The following is a 13,606-nucleotide window of genomic DNA, read 5'->3' on the forward strand; positions in this document are numbered from 1 at the left end:
GAATCCACTTCCAAAGCCACAAAACCTCTTAAGATAATATTTAAAGTTAAAGCACCCATTAAGCAAATTACATTACAGTCTTACAAATGTAGCTACTGTCCGAAGCAGTTGAAAGGATTTCTTCTACCAAACAAACATGTCTTACAAAAACATATGTCCAATGTATACTCTCAATGTACTATATATTCAAAAATATATTTGTGTAGAAATCTTTTGATTTTTCATATGGAAAAATGCTCATTGAATATAGTGAAACAAAAAAGTAAATATATCATCGGAGACGATAATGAAGACGGCAATGAAGTCCTCGAACCATATGTAAAATGTAATTTGGAAAACACAAAAGAAAACATTGACCAACAATTAGTGCCTGAATCAAAAGATAATGATAACAAGTAAGGAAAGTCTAAAGTCGGGCGGGGCCGACTATATTATACCCTGCACCACGTTGTAGATCTAAATTTTCGATACCATACACTGAAAAAAAGCATGTTCGGTTCCAGAGATTTTGTCTTTACTTTAAAAATTTTGGTATTGATTCCGAGCCAAAGAAGCGGAAAATACAGGTAAGGATACTTTTAAGACACAATTCTCTTTTAAATTTGGGTTTTGTGTACTTGCTTCAAGGAAGCAAATTTTAATTTTTCGATTTTTAAGCTTCTTTTCATCATATGCTATCAAAGTGCTTTAAAAACGAGTTAACGACAACTTTATTTTCTAAATTAAGACTCGATTTCCAGTACAAATTATGCTATGTTTCAAGTAAAAAACGTCTTTAAAATAAAGTGTTAAAAAACATGGCCTATATTTGAACGATTTTTTGCTTTGTAGTCAAGATGCAAAAAGACAACAAATTTAAAGGCAATTTCATTAAATTTAAAGAATTTTTCTGAATTATTAAAGTCATGTTGACCTTAGGCCAAACATTTTTTCTTTCATGTTATGATACCCATTTTTAATTGAAATCAATTAATTATAAGGACAATACGACGTCATTGAAAAGTTTATCGACTTTTGGACAAGGAACAAATCTTTATATTAGAGAAATGCGTCTTCTATGCTAAGCAAAATTCGCATTTGTATTTTAAAGACGTGAAATCTTTGACCTCACGACAATATTTTTTTCAGTGTATCACATCCGTCAAATGTGTTGGGTGCTATGTATAAAGGTTTGTCCCAAATACGTACATTTAAATATCACTCGATCTGGACAGAATTTGATAGACTTCTACAAAATCTATAGACTCAAAATTTAAGTCGGCTAATGCACTAGGGTGGAACACAATGTTAGTAAAAACAAGTAAGAAAAGTCTAAAGTCGGGCGGGGCCGACTATATTATACCCTGCACCACTTTGTAGATCCAAATTTTCGATACCATATCACATCCGTCAAATGTGTTGGGGCTGTATATAAAGGTTTGTCCCAAAAACATACATTTAAATATCACTCGATCTGGACAGAATTTGATAGACTTCTACAAAATCTAGAGACTCAAAATTTAAGTCGGCTAATGCACTAGGGTGGAACACAATGTTAGTAAAAAAATATGGGAAACATTTAAATGTGAAGCAATTTTAAGGAAACTTCGCAAAAGTTTATTTATGATTTATCGCTCGATATACATGTATTAGAAGTTTAGGAAAATTAGAGTCATTTTTACAACTTTTCGACCAAACAGTGGCGATTTGACAAGGAAAATGTTGGTATTTTGACCATTTTTGTCGAAATCAGAAAAACATATATATGGGAGCTATATCTAAATCTGAACCGATTTCAACCAAATTTGGCACGCATAGCTACAATGCTAATTCTACTCCCTGTGCACAATTTCAATTAAATCGGAGTTAAAAATTGGCCTCTGTGGTCATATGAGTGTAAATCGGGCGAAAGCTATATATGGGAGCTATATCTAAATCTGAACCGATTTCAACCAAATTTGGCACGCATAGCCACAATGCTAATTCTACTCCTTGTGCAAAATTTCAACTAAATCGGAGCAAAAAAATGGCCTCTGTGGTCATATGAGTGTAAATCGGGCGAAAGCTATATATGGGAGATATATCTAAATCTGAACCGATTTCAACCAAATTTAACACGCATAGCTACAATGCTAATTCTACTCCCAGTGCAAAATTTCAACTAAATCGGAGCTAAAGGTTGGCCTCTGTGGTCATATGAGTGTAAATCGGGCGAACGATATATATGGGAGCTATATCTAAATCTGAACCGATTTCAATAAAACACTTGACTACACTGCTAATTCTACTCCCTGTGCAAAATTTCAACCTAATTGGGGTAAAACTCTGGCTTCTGGGACCGTATTAGTGCATATCGGGCGAAAGATATATACGGGAGCTATATCTAAATCTGAACCGATTTCAATGAAATTTGGCACACTTGACTATAGTACTAATTGTTCTTCTTGTGCAAAATTTTAAGCCAATCAGGGTAAAACTCTGGCTTCTGGGGCCATATAAGTCCATATCGGGCGAAATATATATATGGGAGCTATATCTAAATCTGAACCGATTTCTTCCAAAATCAATAGGGATCTATTCTGAGCCAAGACACATACTTGTGCCAAATTTGAAGTCGATTGGACTAAAACTGCGACCTAGACTTTGATTACAAAATGTGTTCACGGACAGACGGACAGACGGACATGGCTATATCGACTCAGGAGCCCACCCTGACCATTTTTGCCAAAGACACCATGTGTCTATCTCGTCTCCTTCTGGGTGTTGCAAACATATGCACTAACTTATAATACCCTGTTCCACAGTGTGGAGCAGGGTATAAAAATCTACCTGCTTTAGGAGAAGCGGAAAAATGCCCAATGCCTCTGTGGCTTAAATATTTACACGCAGGGAACAAACATGATTGTCACAATCATATTCGAAGAGCAAAATAATATGATAGGAGCTATTTTTGCAGCGACCATGTAACACTTTCACCTGCAACCATGTTGGCTCAATGAACATGGTTCTAAGAATAAAAATATTGTCCTCATCTAAAATGTTATTATATTGATAAAAAGAATTTTGTTTGAATCAAAAGACAATGTTCACGATCTAAAATGTTATGGTATTCTTCAAAAATTTTTTGTCTTCATGGTCTTTATTGCCATGTAATGGTTCTAGACATGTCTATACGTAACCTATAAAAATATTTTTTCCCTGCAAAAAGTCAAAAAAATTGAATGAATTGTCTCAAATTCTATCATTTAATAATGGAACATGTTTGCGGCATTTGAGAACCATTTAAATGCTTATTGCCAGAATACAATTTTCTCCGCTCGAAAATTATTTTTACAAAGACAAAATACATGGTTTTCGTGACAATTACATGTTTTAGATAATCATTAAATGGATGCGGCAACCATGTCCAAACATGTTTTTTCTGTGCGTGTATGTAAACTTATCGAATCCAAAAACAAAAATATTAGTGATGCCGATGATAATGTTGAAAAAGATCGAAAATATCGTAGTTATTAATATAACCACTTTGTAGATCCACATTTTCGATATCATCTGAATTCTTCAAATTTGTTGAGTGCTATATATAAAGCTTCATGTTCCCATATACATACATTTACATCTGAACCGACAATTTATTTAAGGCTTCTTAGAAAATCTATTGACTTAAAATTTAAGTCAGTTAATGCCCTGGGGTGGAACACAATGTTAGTAAAAAACAAGTAAGTAAAGTAGAAAGTCGGGCGGGGCCGACTATATCATACCCTAAACCACCATTATAGAATTAGTAATCATAAGCATTTGTGGGGTAACATATAGGTCTGGGAAATAAACCGCAGTTGCATATTTAAGAAAATGTCTATGGGTGCTTTGTGTCAATCTGACTATAGCTCATAGTCAATGTTGCCAGGGAAAATGTTCGGTTTACCCTACAAGGACAAAAAAAGTTCCACACTTTCCCATACATTCCCAAACAATTTCCCCTACTATATTTTTCGTTAAATTTAAAAAATTTTACAAAACAAAAATGGTTCTAAGTACTTTATTATCTTAAAACATGAATATGCAACGTATATAACTTAGAATATAAATTTGTATTACCACCACGGTGTCCACAGTTGGTAGAATTCTACCCAAATTAGTAATCTTTTTTGTTAAATCTCTATAAAAATAAAATTTTGGAAAAAGTTTCTATAAACAAATTTTTGTGAGGAATTTTTCTACAGAAATAAAATTTTGACAATAAATTCTATAGAAATAAAATGTTGAGAAAAAATTCCACAGAAATAAAATTTTGAGAAAATTTTTTATAGAAATAATATTTACAAAAAAAATTTCTATAGAAATACAATTTTGACAAAATGTTCTATAGAAATAAAATATTGACAAAATTTTCTACAGGGAAAAAGTTTACCACACATTGTTAAAGATCAAGCCTTGCCGGCTTCTAATTTCCTCCACTAGAGCCACTAAAATGTAAAAATTATTACAAATTGTGTTGAGTGAAAATGTCCTACATTGTGGCCCTACGTCCCTACAAGACGCTAAATATTATAAAAACCCTACATATAGGGAATTTCCCCTACTTCTAGCAACACTGGCTGTGTTGATATTGCGCCTACGGAGTTAGTATGTCACTAATATTGAGCCCATTATTAAAAAAGAGAAAATCGTTAAATTTGTGTGGGTAATAAATACAAATTTGTAAAAATCGAGCAATATTCTTATGTAAAACCTACAAGTACGTATAAGTACGATCGGCTAGTACATCAAAATTTGAAATTTGAGTAACATTGGTTAATAAATAAGAGTACTATGGCCAAATTTGGGAAAATCGAGCGATGCATATATATGGAAGCTATATCTAAATCTGAACCAATTTGCATAATATTTTGCGGGTTTGATTAATACCACAAAAGGTTACCTTGTGCAAGATTTGAGTAAGATCAGTTACGAAATGAGGCCTGTATGGTCAAACATAAGGTTATAAGGGCGAATTTTTCAAAATCGGGCGATACATATATGAAAGCTATATCTAAATTTGAACCGATTTCTATGAAATTTTGCACATATAGTTAGTACTATACAGGACTGGATCTAGCCAACTTTTAGTAAGATCGGTTAATAAATAAGGGTTCTATGGCCAAATTTGGGAAAATCGGGCTATACATATATATGGGAGCTATATCTAAATCTGAACCGATTTCGATGATTGTTTGCACATATAGTTAGTGCTATAGAAGACTACATTTAGCCAAATTTGGGTAAGATCGGTTGATAAATAAGGGTTTTATGTCCAAATTTAGAAAAATCGGGCGGTACATATATATGGGAGCTATAGCTAAATCTGAACCGATTTCGATGATTTTTTGCACATATAGTTAGTGCTATAGAGATTATATTTAGCCAACTTTGAGTAAGATCGGTTGATAAATAAAGGTTTTGTGGCCAAATTTGGGAAAATCGGGCGATACATATATATGAGAGCTATATCTAAATCTGAACCGATTCGGATGAAATTTTGCAGACTTGAAGGGCGATGGAAAAGATTACCGTTCGTTATTGTGCCCAAAAAACTCCCTGTACCAAATTTCATCAAAATCGGTTAATAATTGCGACCGGAATCCTGTGAACAACAAATACATGGACAGACGGACGGACGGACACCAACCGCTAGATCGACTCAGGAGGTGATTCTGAGTCGATGGGTATATATTTTATGGGGTCTAAAATCAATATTTCTGGTAGGCACGTTTTTTGACCGATCAAACTTATTATACCCTGACCACTATGTGGTTTATGGTATAAATATGGAAATCTGAAGCAATTGTTAGGCAACTTTGTAAAAGTGTATTTATGTTTTATCGATCGATAGCTATGTATAGGAAAATTGGAGTCATTTTTACAAGTTTTCGACTTAGCAGTGGCGATTTTATAAAGAAAATGTGGGTATTTAGGTCATCTTTGCCGAAGTAAGAAAAACATATATATGGGGCCTATATATAAATCTGAACCGATTTCAACCAAAATTACCATGCATATCCAGAACCATAGTTCTACTCCCTGTGTAAAGTTTCAAGTAAATCAGAGTACAACTTTGGCCTCTGTGGTCATATGAGTCTAAATCGGACGAAAGGTATGTATGGGAGCTATATCTAAATCTAAACCGATTTCAATAAAATTTAGCACACTTCACCACAATATTAATTGTACTCCTAGTTTCAAGCAAAAGTTCAAGCAAAATAGGGTAAAACTCTGGCTTCTGGCGCCATATAAGTGCATATCGGGCGATAGATATATATGAGAGCTATATCTAAATCTCAACTGATTTTCCTCCAATATCAATGGGCTTCTATTCTGACCCAAAAACATACTTGTGCCAAATTTAAAGTCGATTGGACTAAAATTGCGACCTAGACTTTGATCACAAAGGACATGGCTAGATCGACTCAGGGACCGACCCTGAGCACTATTGCCAAAGACACAATATGTCTATCTCGTCTCCTTCTGGGTGTTGCAAACATATGCACTAACTTATAATACCCTGTTCCACAGTGTGTCGCTGGGTATAAAATACAGAAATTCAATATTTTCTCCATTTTCAAATATTGCACGTATGGACATGATCTTGGAATTTGTGAATACGAAATTTCGGTCTATTTCTATGAAGTAAAAAAATTTTAGATTTTCAGATATACCTGCGTATCGAAATTTACATATTATCTTACATTTAAATTAACATCCATCCAACAATTCATGAATGGTATTCGGCAATGGTATTACTAATAACACTCCCAGACTTTGTATTGTGCCCATTTTGCGAATTAAACTCCCTCCAACAACGGATCTAGATTTGCGATAGACAACTTTTAAAGTAGGACTGTTCCAGTTTTTTATTTTCGGTGTCATCATATTCATAACGGTTTTCAATTTGAAATTAAAGTGACTTATTAATAAGATTCAAAGACTTTCAGAAATTCGCAAAATGTAAATGTCTGAAATTTCAAATTTTTCCAAAATTTTTTTAGTGACTTATGTTGGAAAAACTAGAAAAATGTTATAAGTCTAATTAAACTATTCCAAAAAATTATAAAATATTAAAAGCTAGTTTTCCAACTATGTTCGACATAGTGATCAGGCTTCAATAACATTACATTAATTAACATCTGGAACCTGTTTTTACTAGATTGTTGCAAGGCAAGGGGGCCGGCATGTTGAACTGTGTTCAACAAATATGAATTTCATTGCATTTCCCTATTTCTCATACTAATTGAATTATTATAATAAATATTTGAATTTAACGAATCCATACACATCTTATACCATGAACTATAGTTTTTTTTTATGGTTAACGTTCTAAAAATAATAAGAAAGATTTCACTCAATACGATAGTGACCACCATTTTTTAAATAAGTTCCAATAGATAATTTATATATTGGTTTTGATCTGAACTCAAATTATTGTAATTTACTTCTGCATCATCATTTGAAAAGGTGGCGCTTCTTCACTATACCCTGGAAATAAACTACTGACTTCAAACTGAAATCGGATTTGTTTTTTCTACTTCTCTATTCGCACAACTGCTCAACATTGTATTTTACATTTGCGGAGATTGCAATAATTAATACAGTCCACTCATAGATACCGCATTTGTACAACAATTATAATGAAGTCGTTGATTTAAAGATAATTCTCTCGCCAATAAGATCGGTTAATAAATAATTTAGACAAATCGGGCGGTGCAAAAATATTTAGAGTAAGTCTATAAATAAGGATATTATGTCAAAATTTCACCAAATTGGACGTTACATATATATGGGAGCTATATATAAATCTGAACCGATTTCGACGATTTTAGTATCACAGAAGGTAAAGTCCCGTTAACTTCGGTTTATAAATAAGAGTTTTATGGACAGATTTGGAAAAATCGGGCATTACATATATATGGGAGCTATATCTGGACTGATTTCGAGAAATTTTGCACACTTGTATGTTGTCGTCGATTTTTTATTTTTTTTGCGTAATTTGCGGGTTTTAAAAACCCGACTTTACAAACTAGTATATACGGCAGTAAGTTCGGCTAGGCCGAATCTTATGTACCCTCCACCATGGATTGCGTAGAAACTTCTACTAAAGAATGCCATCCACAATCGAAAATTGGGTTGTGGAAACACTTACCGATGGCAAGGTATCTTAAAACTTCTTAACATCGTCTTCTAAATTGTAAGTTAGTATATACGTGGTTTCTATTAGACAAAAAAAAACAACAGATTAAATACGTATATAATTCAGTTATAAATACGAACCAATATGAACTTTTGCGCGGTAATTAGACAGCCAGATTGGAAATATGGGGCTCATTTTATATGGGGGCTATATACAATTATGAACCGATGTGGACAAATTTTTGTGTGATTGGGGATAGGTTTATCTGCGGGCTATATATAGCTATAGATCGATATGGACCAAGTTCGGCATGGCTGTTAGCGGCCATATTCTAGCACAATGTACCAAATTTCAACCGGATCAGATAAAATTTACCTCCCATCCTATGGTGGAGGGTATAGTAAGGTTTTTTTTTATCACTCAAGTCTAATTGCTGACGGCAGCCTTATTTGTAGTCAATTACTTAAATAAAAGTCCCACACCATGTGTATCTACCTTGAGGAGCTTATCAGAAATAGTAGCAGCAGAAATATTAGAGGATGTTTTTGGTATTTGGCCAAACTGAGATAAACCTATATATATGAAAGACGGACATGTTAACTATTGCACCAGCGTTAATGGTATACAAATGTTAAGAAGTTCGAATTATGTTCACACCGTGTAACTTGTAATTTGGTCTTAGCATATAGGTATCCTAGCAGCACGGTAACCCTATCATTCCCTGGCTATAACCTTAGAGCAAACATTAATGATAGTTTTATTCACATGACATAACTCTCGCTTGAATTTGTTCCGTTGTTTCGGTTCCTGTTGTATACTTTGCTTGTATGACAACCAAATAAAGTTTTATGCAGCACATAGAACGATCCGGAGGTCTGGTCCATAGTTAAAAGGATGAAGCCCAGTGATATGGCGTGTATGTGAATGTCAAGTCATGTATGCCATTACATGTCTCTATGTGGGTAACAACCAACATTTCCTTTATGCAGCTGCTGTTACGGCTGCTGGTGATTCGAACCATTGCGACCTATGATGCTGAGCTTGGTTGTTTCGTTCTTTTGTTGTTTGCTTGGCGCAAACATTAGTATCGGTATTTTTATAATAGGAAATTGTATGTGATTGTTGGTGATACTTACAATTGTTTCGATACACACACGGCATATTGGTATTCAATATAAATACGGGCCCCTCCTCCAGCTCCATGGTAGTACAGAATAACTAAAGGGTGATTTGTTAAGAGCTTGATAACTTTTTTTTTTAAAAAAACGCATAAAATTTGCAAACTCTCATCGGTTCTTTATTTGAAACGTTAGATTGGTCCATGACATTTACTTTTTGAAGATAATTTCATTTAAATGTTGACCGCGGCTGCGTCTTAGGTGGTCCATTCGGAAAGTCCAATTTTGGGCAACTTTTTCGAGCATTTCGGCCGGAATAGCCCGAATTTCTTCGGAAATGTTGTCTTCCAAAGCTGGAATAGTTGCTGGCTTATTTCTGTAGACTTTAGACTTGACGTAGCCCCACAAAAAATAGTCTAAAGGCGTCAAATCGCATGATCTTGGTGGCCAACTTACCGGTCCATTTCTTGAGATGAATTGTTCTCCGAAGTTTTCCCTCAAAATGGCCATAGAATCGCGAGCTGTGTGGCATGTAGCGCCATCTTGTTGAAACCACATGTCAACCAAGTTCAGTTCTTCCATTTTTGGCAACAAAAAGTTTGTTAGCATCGAACGATAGCGATCGCCATTCACCGTAACGTTGCGTCCAACAGCATCTTTGAAAAAATACGGTCCAATGATTCCACCAGCGTACAAACCACACCAAACAGTGCATTTTTCGGGATGCATGGGCAGTTCTTGAACGGCTTCTGGTTGCTCTTCACTCCAAATGCGGCAATTTTGCTTATTTACGTAGCCATTCAACCAGAAATGAGCCTCATCGCTGAACAAAATTTGTCGATAAAAAAGCGGATTTTCTGCCAACTTTTCTAGGGCCCATTCACTGAAAATTCGACGTTGTGGCTCGTTAGTAAGTCTATTCATGATGAAATGTCAAAGCATACTGAGCATCTTTCTCTTTGACACCATGTCTGAAATCCCACGTGATCTGTCAAATACTAATGCATGAAAATCCTAACCTCAAAAGAATCACCCTTTATATACACTGAAAAACTTAAGGGTATGGATATTTGTTGGTATGTATGTAGAGACAGCAGTAGAAGCTATGACCTTACACACCCACTTACGATTGGCGCCCGAAAAATGTTATTGGAAAAGTTCTTCCGAAAAAAACACACACAAAACAAAAATAGAATCAGAATCAGAATCAGAGGAAGCACTACAATAACAAGCATAGAACTTGGTAGCAGGGTACAAATGCATGTCCTTGTATTATTGTCTATCGAACTAAAAATGACAAATACTTTTGCAAATTCCGCTTTTTGTGTTGAGCAAACAATGTCAATTTCCGTTGAAATTAATATCACGGAAGTTTCAATTTTGTTCCCTTTTGTCACTTTACATATTTTGTATAGAAACCAGTACTGGGAGTGCATAGTACACGCATTCACCATCATTTGAATTGAACACAGAACAATTGGATGAGATATAAACATCGACTACAATATTCCGCACTACATTTGATATGATATTAATCGAATCAGAAAACCAATTCAATCGAAGTCAGTTTTTGTCGTCACAGAATGTCTACGTTTGGTTAACAAAAAAGTGGAAAATGATCTAAAGTGAAAATGACAATGGGTGCATCCGGGCCGAAGCACTACTATGAGTTTAGCCTGAAATGTAGGCAATCTTTAATATTTGTAAAACCTGCCTAACTGAACGATAATGAGGTATATCCGTTCGTAAGTCTAATAAATTGTATTCAAAGTTCGATCATGATAGAAAATTGGAATAATTTATCACACCGAAGAAAATGAACTATTGTTTACGAAAAATGAGCTAACCCATATAAAAAGATTGACCTTGATTCGGTGCTAAATAGATCATGTGTTGCATCGTATTTTAGTTCATTATAACTATGCTGTGGGTTCAAAATATTCCTATTAATTTTTTTTTTCGGGAAACCTATATTAAGAAATTGGTTTCAAACAAACTGTTTGTCAGTATAATTTTCAAAAAGGTAGATATATTAAGGTATCAAAGGTACGGCAAGCCTGTATACAACTGGGAAATGTTTCGTACAATACAAGTCAATTTTCTATAACCACCGGTACTTTATTTCAAAAAATATTATTATATTACACACAACTTATTAGTTTATTATATAACTTATTAGTTTATTATATAACTTATTAGTTTATTATATTATAAAGGAAATATCAAAACAACCAACAACAACATAAAAGACTCAAAAACAAACACAAACAATCAAACGATATATACACAAAATGTGTCCACAAACCCCTCACACGATGCAATGATCTCTCACTTAATTTCTAATTCTAATGTAAAGAATAATGTACAATTTATTCCCAATTTACGAGGAATCTATAAAAAATCATATACACCCGTCAAGAATTATATTAAATAGTTTTTCTTCTACTTTATCTAAAATTTTCAATGTGGGAAAATACTCCAACTTATAATAAAAAGGGGAATATGTTGTAGCTAACCATCATTCGAATCGGTAATTTCAATTTTTACTACAAAAATTTTTATACCCTCCACCATAGGATGGGGGTATAATAACTTTGTCATTCCGTTTGTAACACATCGAAATATTGCTCTAAGACCCCATAAAGTATATATATTCTGGGTCGTGGTGAAATTCTGAGTCGATCTGAGCATGTCCGTCCGTCCGTCCGTCTGTTGAAATCACGCTAACTTCCGAACGAAACAAGCTATCGACTTGAAACTTGGCACAAGTAGTTGTTATTGATGTAGGTCGGATGGTATTTCAAATGGGCCATATCGGTCCACTTTTTCGTATAGCCCCCATATAAACGGACCCCCAAATTTGGCTTGCGAGGCCTCTAAGAGAAGCAAATTTCATCCGATCCGGCTGAAATTTGGTACATGGTGTTAGTATATGGTCTCTAACAACCATGCAAAAATTGGTCCATATCGGTCCATAATTATATATAGCCCCCATATAAACCGATCCCCCGATTTGGCTTGCAGAGCCTCTAAGAGCAACAATTTTCATCCGATCCGGCTGAAATTCGGTACATGGTGTTAGTATATGGACTCTAACAACCATGCAAAAATTGGTTCACATCGGTCCATAATTATATATAGCCCCCATATAAACCGATCCCCCGATTTGGCTTGCGGAGCCTCTAAGAGAAGCAAATTTCATCCGATCCAGCTGAAATTTGGTACATGGTGTTAGTATATCGTCTCTGACAACCATGCAAAAATTGGTTCACATCGGTCCATAATTATATATAGCCCCCATATAAACCGATCACCAGATTTGACCTCCGGAGCCTCTTAGAAGACCAAAATTCATCCGATTCAGTTGAAATTTGGTACGTGATGTTAATATATGGCCTCAAACACCCATGCACAAATTGGTCGATATCGGTCCATAATTATATATAGGCCCCATATAAACCGATCCCCAGATTTGACCTCCGGAGCACTTTGGAAGAGCAAAATTCTTCCCATTCGGTTGAAATTTGGTACGTGATGTTAGTATAGGGTATCCAACAACCATGCAGGAATTAGTTCCTATCAGTCCATAATAATATATAGCTCCCATATAAACCGATCCCCAGATTTGACTTCCGGTGCCTTTTGGAGAATCAAAAGTCATCCGATCTGGTTGAAATTTGGTACGTGGTAGTAGCATATGATATTTAACAACCATGTGAGTTGAAATTTGTGGATGACAGTCTTTCGTAGAAGTTTCTACGCAATCCATGGTGGAGGGTACATAAGATTCGGCCTGGCCGAACTTACGGCCGTATATACTTGTTTTACATACAAAAATTGTACCTACACGGACGAAAAAGACTGTTTTTCATATGTTTGGGTGTAAAAATTATATGTTTGGAACTTAAATTTTTAACACAATATTTTTAAGTGCAATCATATAATGTTCATAAACTAGTATAACATATGTGGGACATATAACAGGTTGGCTGATAAGTCCCCGATCTAACAAAGAAAAACACATTTTTTTGATACCATTTTGCACACAAAAAAAAAATTTTTGATTTCAATCACGAAAATCGCGGATTCAATCATTTTTTTAATTGAAATGTCTTCAATCACGAAAATGATAGTATCAATCACCCATGTTGATTGAAAACCAACACGATTTTTAATTAAAAATTTAATTGACTTTTGTCACGGAATCAATTAATTGTGTGATTGAATCAATTAAAAACGTGATTGATAAAATTCAATCACAGTTTTAATTGAATCAATTAAAATTTTAATTAATTTCGCGACAAAAATCAATCAACTATTTGATTCATTCAATTAAATAATTAAT

The sequence above is a fragment of the Haematobia irritans genome, chromosome 2, assembly GCF_050003625.1.
Source record: "Haematobia irritans isolate KBUSLIRL chromosome 2, ASM5000362v1, whole genome shotgun sequence".
NCBI classification, from domain to species: Eukaryota; Metazoa; Arthropoda; class Insecta; order Diptera; family Muscidae; genus Haematobia; species Haematobia irritans.